The sequence below is a fragment of the Triticum dicoccoides genome, chromosome 1B (assembly GCF_002162155.2).
Source record: "Triticum dicoccoides isolate Atlit2015 ecotype Zavitan chromosome 1B, WEW_v2.0, whole genome shotgun sequence".
Taxonomy (NCBI): Eukaryota; Viridiplantae; Streptophyta; class Magnoliopsida; order Poales; family Poaceae; genus Triticum; species Triticum dicoccoides.
In genome coordinates, this window is record NC_041381.1 from 703186050 (window position 1) to 703194948 (window position 8899).

At 46.9% G+C, this 8899-nt stretch overlaps 1 long non-coding RNA gene across 1 annotated transcript; it reads right to left on the reverse strand.

Annotated features, from left to right (window-relative positions):
* Window positions 1–7326: 7326 nt before the first annotated feature.
* Window positions 7327–8139, reverse strand: LOC119314020. The gene is made up of 2 exons (XR_005152228.1): window positions 7682–8139; window positions 7327–7591 (listed from the first exon to the last, which is right to left on the reverse strand). It is a non-coding gene; the product is annotated as an uncharacterized LOC119314020 (long non-coding RNA).
* Between the last annotated feature and the right edge of the window lie 760 nt (window positions 8140–8899).

The window sequence follows — 8899 nt, forward strand, 5'->3', positions numbered from 1 at the left end:
ATGGTCCGCACGATGACCGAAGGCATCGTGAATAGGTTTTTGAGGTCCGCGAAGGCCGAGATGCTTCAAAAGAACGAGACGGAGATAAGATGTCCGTGTCGAAGATGCAAGCTGAATAGCCTTATTGCGGACCCGGATTCCGGGCAGGTGCGGGACCACCTGCTCTTGCGTGGTTTCATGGATGGCTATCGGTGGCAAGGTGATGAAGATGACTACGAAGTCGTCCATGGGGGCCGGGCAAGAAATGAGGAAGGGCAGCAAGACAACCACCGCGGCTCGGGGGGGCGAGAAGACGAAGAATCCCCAGGAGATGATCACGACGGTGATGCTGTACACAGTCATCATGTAGAAGATGCAGGACATGATGATGATGCCGGCGGAGCAGACAACGCTGGACCATCGATGGGCTGGGTGCAGGACCCTCATATTCAAGAGCTGCTTCTCAAGCAGACGGATAACGCAAGAGCTGCCGCCCGAGAGAAAGCCAAGATGGATCAACTTGAGTTAGACGCGGTTACTCCATTGTATGAAGGATGCAGGCCCGAGGATACCCGCCTGAAAGTAACGCTCATGGCTCTGGAGACGAAGGTAAAACACAAAATGACCGACGCATGCTTCAACGAGAACATGTCATTCTGGCACGAACGTCTTCCCAAGGGGAACAAGTGCCCGACCAGTTTGGAGGAGGCGAAGAAAATCGTGTGTCCTCTGGATTTACCGCACGTGAAATACCATGTGTGCATGAACAATTGCATCATTTATCGGGACGAGCATGCGGAGTCTACCATATGTCCGGTGTGTGGTGTCACTCGATACAAGAAGAGGAAGAAAGCTCCTCGAAAAGTGGTGTGGTACTTTCCGATCACTCCTCGTCTGCAGGGGTATTTCGCGGATCCTAAGGTAGCAAAGCCCCTGCGTTGGCACGCGGATAGGGAGGAGAAGAAGCGAGAAGATGACGCAAATGATCCGGAGATAGATAAAAAAGACAAGATGCTGAGTCACCCTAAGGATGCGAGCCAGTGGCAAGCGTTGAACTTTGAATACCCAGAATTTGGGAACGATCCAAGGAACATCGTGCTGGGCGCGAGCACCGATGGAGTCAATCCGTTTGGCAGCCAGAGAAGCACACATAGCAGGAGGCGGACCGTGCCGAGCAAGGCCTACCGCCCCTCTTCGATACATATGGTGACAAGCAGACCAGGAACTTTGTCAGGGCCCGGTACAAGAAGGACCCGAAAACAAAGGAGCTTACCACGGATCCGAAGACCAGGCAGCTTGAGCTTGTTCTGGTAAGGAATACACCCCCGCGTAATTAGCTCCATATGGTTGCATTCTAATTAATGAAGCCAAATTTCTAAATGGTTCACATTCCTTCCGCAGGCGACTGAAAGCAGTAGCGCGGGGTCGACTAAGAGCAACCCTTGGGACACCACTCTAAATAAGGGGTTGAATGTAATGAACAACAAGGATAAGCTCAGTAAGCTGACGTCAGCTGGTCGTGTGGCCGGCAAAGGCTTGTCGACAAAATGGGGGTCATACTATACCGCTGGTGTGCGGAAGGAGAAAAAGACCAGCTCGGAAAGCCAGGCGCGAGAGGTTCAAGAACTCAAGGCACAGGTGGCGCGGATTCCGGAGATTGTCCAAGAGCAAGTGGAACAACGACTCGGAGCGACGATCACCGCCCTTGTGCCTACCTTGATCTCGGGGTTGAGTGCGTGGATTGCGGGCGGCCAACAGGGGCCGCCCCCGATTCCTAGCTTCACGGCCAGCAACTCGCATAATGCGATGGCGGGGCCATTGGTGCCTCCGGCGGAGGCGGCATTGGTGTCTCCGACGCCGGCACGGGAGCTTAATGCACCCGGGTGTACGCCGGCCGGCACCTCTTCAGCAAGCGGCCCCTCCGTCAACTGCATGCCCACCGTTGGCGGTGCCTCGACATTAGCCGAGCTCGACGCCATCATCACGGTAACTAATTAAGCCTCTCTCGGCCGAGGACTTCATCTCCTTGCCTTTGACTGGGCATCCCTGACGCCCTACATGTTTTCGCAGGGCGCCGCCGACGTTCCGTGCACTCTCCTCCACTTCGTGAACAACGAGTTGGTCGATGTCGCCAAGGGCAAAATCGTTCAACCGGGCAACCCCTTGTTCCACGGTACCCAGATGCCACCCAACTTGTTTAGGGTTCAACTGGTTCAGGTGCTGCCAGGCTGCGACGACTTGTTACCTCCGATTCGACCCGTCGGGGCCGACGATGAAGACGTGATGACCCTCAGCGCCTGCCTGAGCTGGCCCCTGCTTTGGCCGAAGAGCCAGATTCGTTTGGGGGCGGGGGACACCACCCCAAAGACAACACCGCCAGTCGTGCCGGCGCCAAGTCGGCCCCATGGCAAGACCGCCGTAACGGTGCCAGACATCCCTATGCCACTGGATCCAAACATGCATATGGCACAGGATCAGAACGACGACGACGACAACGATGATACATTTGGCAATGTCGATCAGTACTTTGCCGAGCATGGGTACGATGGCGACTTCATGGGGCCTCCTTCTCAAGAACCAAACCCAACAAAAGACGTGTGCGATCTAGCTCGTACCGCGGAGAAGCCAAGTTGCAACAGGCGCCGTCTGGCGTTCAGCTCTCAGGAGACGCCTCCAGCTGTCGACTTCACCGAGCCTCAGATAGGCGAGGTGCGAAATATTATCAGCCCCAACACACTCAAGAAGGCGGTCTGTGAGCAGAACTCGGTCCCATTACAGGAGAAGAAGAAGGCACGCAAAAGAAAGACTAAGAAGGGTGCGAGCCAGCCGGCACTGAGTACGATCCGTGCTCAGGACGGGCCACCTTCACCGCAGGATATCTCGAGGAGGGTGCATGTGGCGGGTAGGGCGATGCTACCGACAAATATGCTCAATGCTGCAACCGGTGCTATGCGGAGTCTGCATGACAGTGTTCTTGCTTTGGAGAAGCGGCGTCTCAGAGAGAAGGATGTGGCATACCCGGTTTTCGCGGCCAAGGTGCCAGAGGGCAAGGGCTTTGTGGATAACTCCATGGGGCGTACGACCGTCCTGCGTTTTGATGACATCCACGCTATGTTGAACCTTCATCCGCTGCACTATACCTTCATTCGGCTATTTTCGCTGAGTATGGAGATGCGGATCATTTGCGACAAGACCCCGGACATTGTGATAGTCGACCCCTTCTACATGCGTGCCAAGATCTTGGGCAGCGCTGGGGACCGGCAAGTCGCGAGTTCTTACCTCGAAGGCGTCATTCTGGCAAACCAAGATAAGGATAACTTCCTCGTGCCTTACTTTCCCGAGTAAGTCCTCCCCTCAACCGGCCCGTAACATATGAATTCTTACATTTCGATCGTTTTTGTTTTAACATTCCGTGTTTTCTGCAGTGACACACGTTGCACGCTCATCCTCCTAAGCCCCAAATATTCCATGACCACGTATTTCGACTCGGACCGTCAGTCGAACGTAGACTACACAAATGTCAAGAAGGTTCTTGATGATGTTCTCCCCGGCTACGCCCAATCTGGAGGCACCTTCACCAGGCCTATTCGTAAGTACGGCAAGCACGTGTTCTCCCACAATACGACATTCTGCTGCGTCAAGCAGCCGCCTGGCGGTCAGAAGGGTGCCTACTACGCCATCCATCACATGCGGGCGATCGTACGGGACCATCATCAACTTCTGCTACCGAGTAAACTCAAAGATTGGGCCGCGAGCGTGTCGGCAATCCAGGACGCGGACCTCCGACAAGAATTCTTTCGCATCCAGTCGGAGTTTGCGGAAATCATCCATCAAGATGTCCTTCGTACCTCGGGGCAGTTCTACCTCAGAAATCAACCGTCCAATAGTGACATCGACACAATGCTACAAATGCAGGATGACAACGCCCGTTCTTTCATGACTCCCACGATAGACGGCGGCTTCATCCACGCTCCGGTCCCTTGAGTCGAGTTGTCTAGTTCTGAAACATCGATTGGCTCATGTTGTAATTAAACTTTAATGAACTTGTAGTATGTCTCTTTGGTTTCGAGAGTCGTTCAACTTAGATGTAATCGATGCTATTAATGTCTTGCTTTTCTCTTCCGATCGTTCTGTTGCATACTTATATATTGCTTATGTATTGTCTGTGAATTGGTACTAACGTTTCGTTTGGCTAGTGCATAGCGATGCCGACGTATGTCGTGTACAAGGGTAAGGTTCCCGGAGTCTACGATGACTGGGAGGAGTGTCGGAGACAGGTTCACCGATTCAGCGGTAACAGTTACAAAGGGTACACCACTAGGGCCGAGGCCGAATCTAGATAGGCCCGCTATCTAGCGGGAGAGGGGAGGGAGCGTTGGAGGAACCGGATGAAGACGAGTTTCATCGTGATGATGCTCATCATGATGACCGCAGCTCTCTTCTATGTGATGGTAGTTTAGATGATCGATATCGACTTGTAATGTGAAGACAGACTCGCTACTCGCGGTCTCGAGACTTGTAATATAATGTTCTATTTTTGTTCGGTCTTTTCAATTCGGAGACTAATATGATGAATTGTATTCGGAGACTAATATGATAAATTGTATTCAAAGACTAATCTTCTATTGTATTTGATGAATCTGTTGTTGATGTGTGCTGTCTATATTTTGTCAAATTATACATTTTGTAACCTGTGCAAAAAACAGAAAATAAAAAAACAAAAAAAAACTAATATTCATACTAATGGCGCATCACATGACAGTGCGCCATTAGTATGACAGTGCATACTAATGGCGCATCACTGGGCAGTGCGCCATTAGTATGCCGGGGTTACTAATGGCGCATCCAGAGGTGGTGCGCCATTAGTATGCCAAAGCACCTGGGTATACATGGCCCCTGGGAGGCATACTAATGGCGCACCCTGGCCTATACTAATGGCGCATCCGAGGTGCGCCATTAGTATACCAGATACTAATGGCGCACCAGGTGGTGCGCCATTAGTAAAAATTACTAATGGCGTGCTATTAATGGCGCACCACAGATGCGCCATTAATAGCCATACTAGGTGCGCCATTAGTAGGGGTTTTTCTAGTAGTGTCATTTTAGCTTCAAAAGTCTTATCATTTGGTGAAATATGATACTGTGTTGTATCTCTGATTCTAAAATGAAATGTGCCTCACTTGTCGTGAGAGATGTCATATTACATGTATTATTTACAAGATGCCTATAGCGCAATGACAGTATTGCTCTCTCTTATTATTCGCCGGCAAGAAAGATAATATTTCTGTGCTTGCAAGAAATGTGAAGGAAAAAATATTGTGTATATACGAGAAAATCTAACTGAAACAAAGGCCTGCTTAACTAAAATATGTGTACATTAGTCATAGGTAGGTGTTGACTTAACCGACAACCTGGTCCGTCTCCACGGTGGCCTCCTCGTGGTGGTTCAATAGCGAAGTTGTAGTCCTTAACCCATGCGCTAGAACTGGATAGCTGCCTTGGGAGAGACAAATATATCATTATGTGGTTACTTTCTCTTTTAGTTTGTAAGTATATACATGGTAGAATCTGAATAATTTATTTTAGCTTGAACCAGAATTTCTTTTTACTACAATTGCAGGCTGCAGAAGTGATTTAATCTAACTATGGAGAGCGTTCATATGTTTGCGTATCATTCTAATAATCATTAAGAAATTGTTATCAAACTGTGCAATAAAGGAACTGATCCAAAATAGAAGCCTTCACTTGTTACTCCTAAGTCCTAACCATTTTAAAAAAGAAAGAGTGCATCAAATTATTTAATAGTGTGTGAGCCAATTCCCTAATTTTCTAAAAGAGAAAGGCTTGCGCTTCTCAGTATTCGTAATTTCAAGATATGGAAACCTTACACGTGTTTCCAAATTCAATAACAAAAGGATGAACAATATGCAAATGTCAGCAAGTAAACAAATGAACTTTAGTTCATGACAGTCTACTCCTACCAACCTTGCTTCGAGGGTTTCCACCCCTCCCACCACACACCTCCCCATCCCCCTCTGATTTTTTTTTGTTTTCTACCCTCCCCTTGGGCAAAAGAAAACGCTTTAACCCTGCATGTTCACCACTTCTGCCGGAAATAATAAACACACAAGGAAGCCCTCGGCCAACCCGGAAAGGAAATCTTGCCTCAGACGCACTCCGAAGGCGAGCTCGTCCAATCTTGCCGCTGCTCCGTCTCCTCGGCTGCCATTCACCGCCCAATCATCCCTTGCCACCCACCTCCCCCATCCCCGCGCCGCTTTCGTCGACAGCCACCCGTTGCCACTGCCTTCATCCAGCTTACTTTCCTCACTGTCACCGCAACATGATGCCTCGCCATCATCTGCATGCCCCCATGGGTTGCATCCATTGATCAAATAGCAGGATCTACGAAGTGGTTATACACTCAAAAACTAAGCAAGCAAGATCAGTGTAAACCAAACCAGATTAAGCAAACTGAACCACATACAACACCCAGGCAAAGAAGAGTACCTCTGCATCAGTTCCAAGGCGAGTCACGCGATAGAGAACAAATAGATTTCCCATCAGATGAGTAGACAATGTTGCAAACCTCCCCAAACCATTCCGCAAAGGGTTACCAAATGGTGGAAGGAAAATTGGAAAAACATTTTATGCCCTCCTAGAAAGGACATGCCAGCAGAACGCGTAAAAAGTGAGGTCACAAATACACAAGATTAAAATAAATATACAGCCTGTGTGTTCATGATCATGTTAACTGAAGCAATTTTGAACAATTAACAGAATAATGACGGGTTAAATAGTCTTCCAAGCAGGGTTCTAAGGTTCTCAGAAGGACAAACAAAAATCAAGAGATGTGATGTTAAGTTTAGTTATCTGATAGGAAATACTCTCCAATAATATTATTACAGTTATCAGTTATCAGCCAGGTGCTAACTAATATATATTGAGCTTGCTATGTTGTGTTAAAATAAAATAAACCGGTCTTTTCTCTGTCCCGCAAAAGGCCAGTCTTTTGCCATCCTCAAACAAGTTTGTGACAGGACTATGGTTGCACTTCACATACACCAAGTAACAAAGAAATAGTTTCAACTTAAAGAAAAAGAGATTAGTAAGAAGGATATATGTTCTCATTGTGCATATGGCTGAGCATCATAAATCAAAGAATTGAATCTCAAGATGCAACTTTTATCACCTTCAGGTATGAGTATCAATGCGCAGGTAGGTACTGCAGGTTTTAACATGATTCGTGCACACTAATTAGACATCTTTTTAGATGGTCAGTACTGAAGCAGTACTTTCTTTTGATGTATACTTACCTGCTCCTCCAACTTGCAGTACTGAAGCATGTACAAAACTAATTTGACATCTTTTTAGATGGCCAGTTCCTTCTGACTTGCACATATACATGGTGTCATTTATGTCAGAATAATGTACTCCCTCTGTCCCAAAATATAAGAACGTTTTTAACACTACAGTAGTGTCAAAAACGTTCTTATATTATGGGACGGAGGGAGTACATGGCAGCTGACCAAGTATAGTCTCAAGTAATAGGACTACAAGTAGTCGAGCAACTGACTGAGTATAATATTCAAATGTTGCAGACTTGGTTTGCCTACAAAAAAGACAGAGTAAAACATATATAAATGCCAATTGCATGATTTATTCCAAATTTATAATTACAAGATGCAACAATGGATATAACCTTGCGCGACGGCGAAGCTCCCTGCTCCTCATCTCCATGCATGGCGGCGGGGCTCCTTGGAGCCGACGAGTGTGGGGGAGGAGCTCCCTGCTCCTCTCCTCTGTTTTTGGGGGTGAGACCGCGAGACGAACCAGTACATTTTGCAGAGGGTGAGCATTTCCCTACTTTTCTCATAGTAGTATTGAATGACGGGTGGAATTCATTCCTGAAAAACATCAAACTGCCACCGAATGGTGTCCATGTGTCATCATCTATTCCCCGAAGACAACGAAATTGGGTGACATGCAATGAGACAAGACAAGTTGGGTCTAATTAATCAAAAGCCCACACCTGATTTCAACGAAGAATATGCCGCTGTCTCTTCCCTCGAGCCATCAATTAATAGTAAAAACTCATGGTCAATTTTAATTTGTTAAACAAATGCACATGTGTGAAGCTATGGGCTACAACCGCTTCGACCTGATGTTCTTAGTTATTTGTTCCATTCACTTATATGCGTTGTAGCCCATTGCAGTTTCCATCAGACCTCATAAAAGAAGTACAACAAGATTCAATGTTGATTATTCAATTTTGATATATTTTAGGTATGCAACAGATCACATCATCAGAATGCTAAACAGTATGAAGAAATACGAGCAACCAATTTCAGTTACAAGAAAAGACCGATTCAAATATCCACTTGAAACTCGCAAGAAAATAGTGATTCCTACAACATTATGGTTGCGTACCTCGGTAATTAGGTGCAGACTACATTCTAGGAAGTGGCATCATTCCGTAGCAGCAACATATATATGCAGCTTGCAAAATCAACATGCCTTCTAATGGCATTTTATTGGCCAGCAACTCCGACAGGACGATGCCAAAGCTGTAAACATCCACTATGTTTGTGTAGTGAACTTTTCACCACGTTGAAGTGTGACAGTATTGTATAACTGGAACAATATAAGACAAAGCGTCAGGTTTTGGATTCACAGAAATCAGTGCTAGAGCATCAGATTTCTCTTTGTAACAAGTAGAATGTCCTCAAATCAATGAGTTATAAAGACTTCAGCCAGGAAATTATCAAGAGGGCATACAAATCAAAGTATAATTTCAAGCATAAACTCGAGAAACTACAGCTAGAAACCATTTTGTTTTGGCTTCAGTTCATAAATTATTAATATTGACTATCAGTATCTAGTGCAGAAAAGAGTGATGTATAACCTCTATGGCCATCCA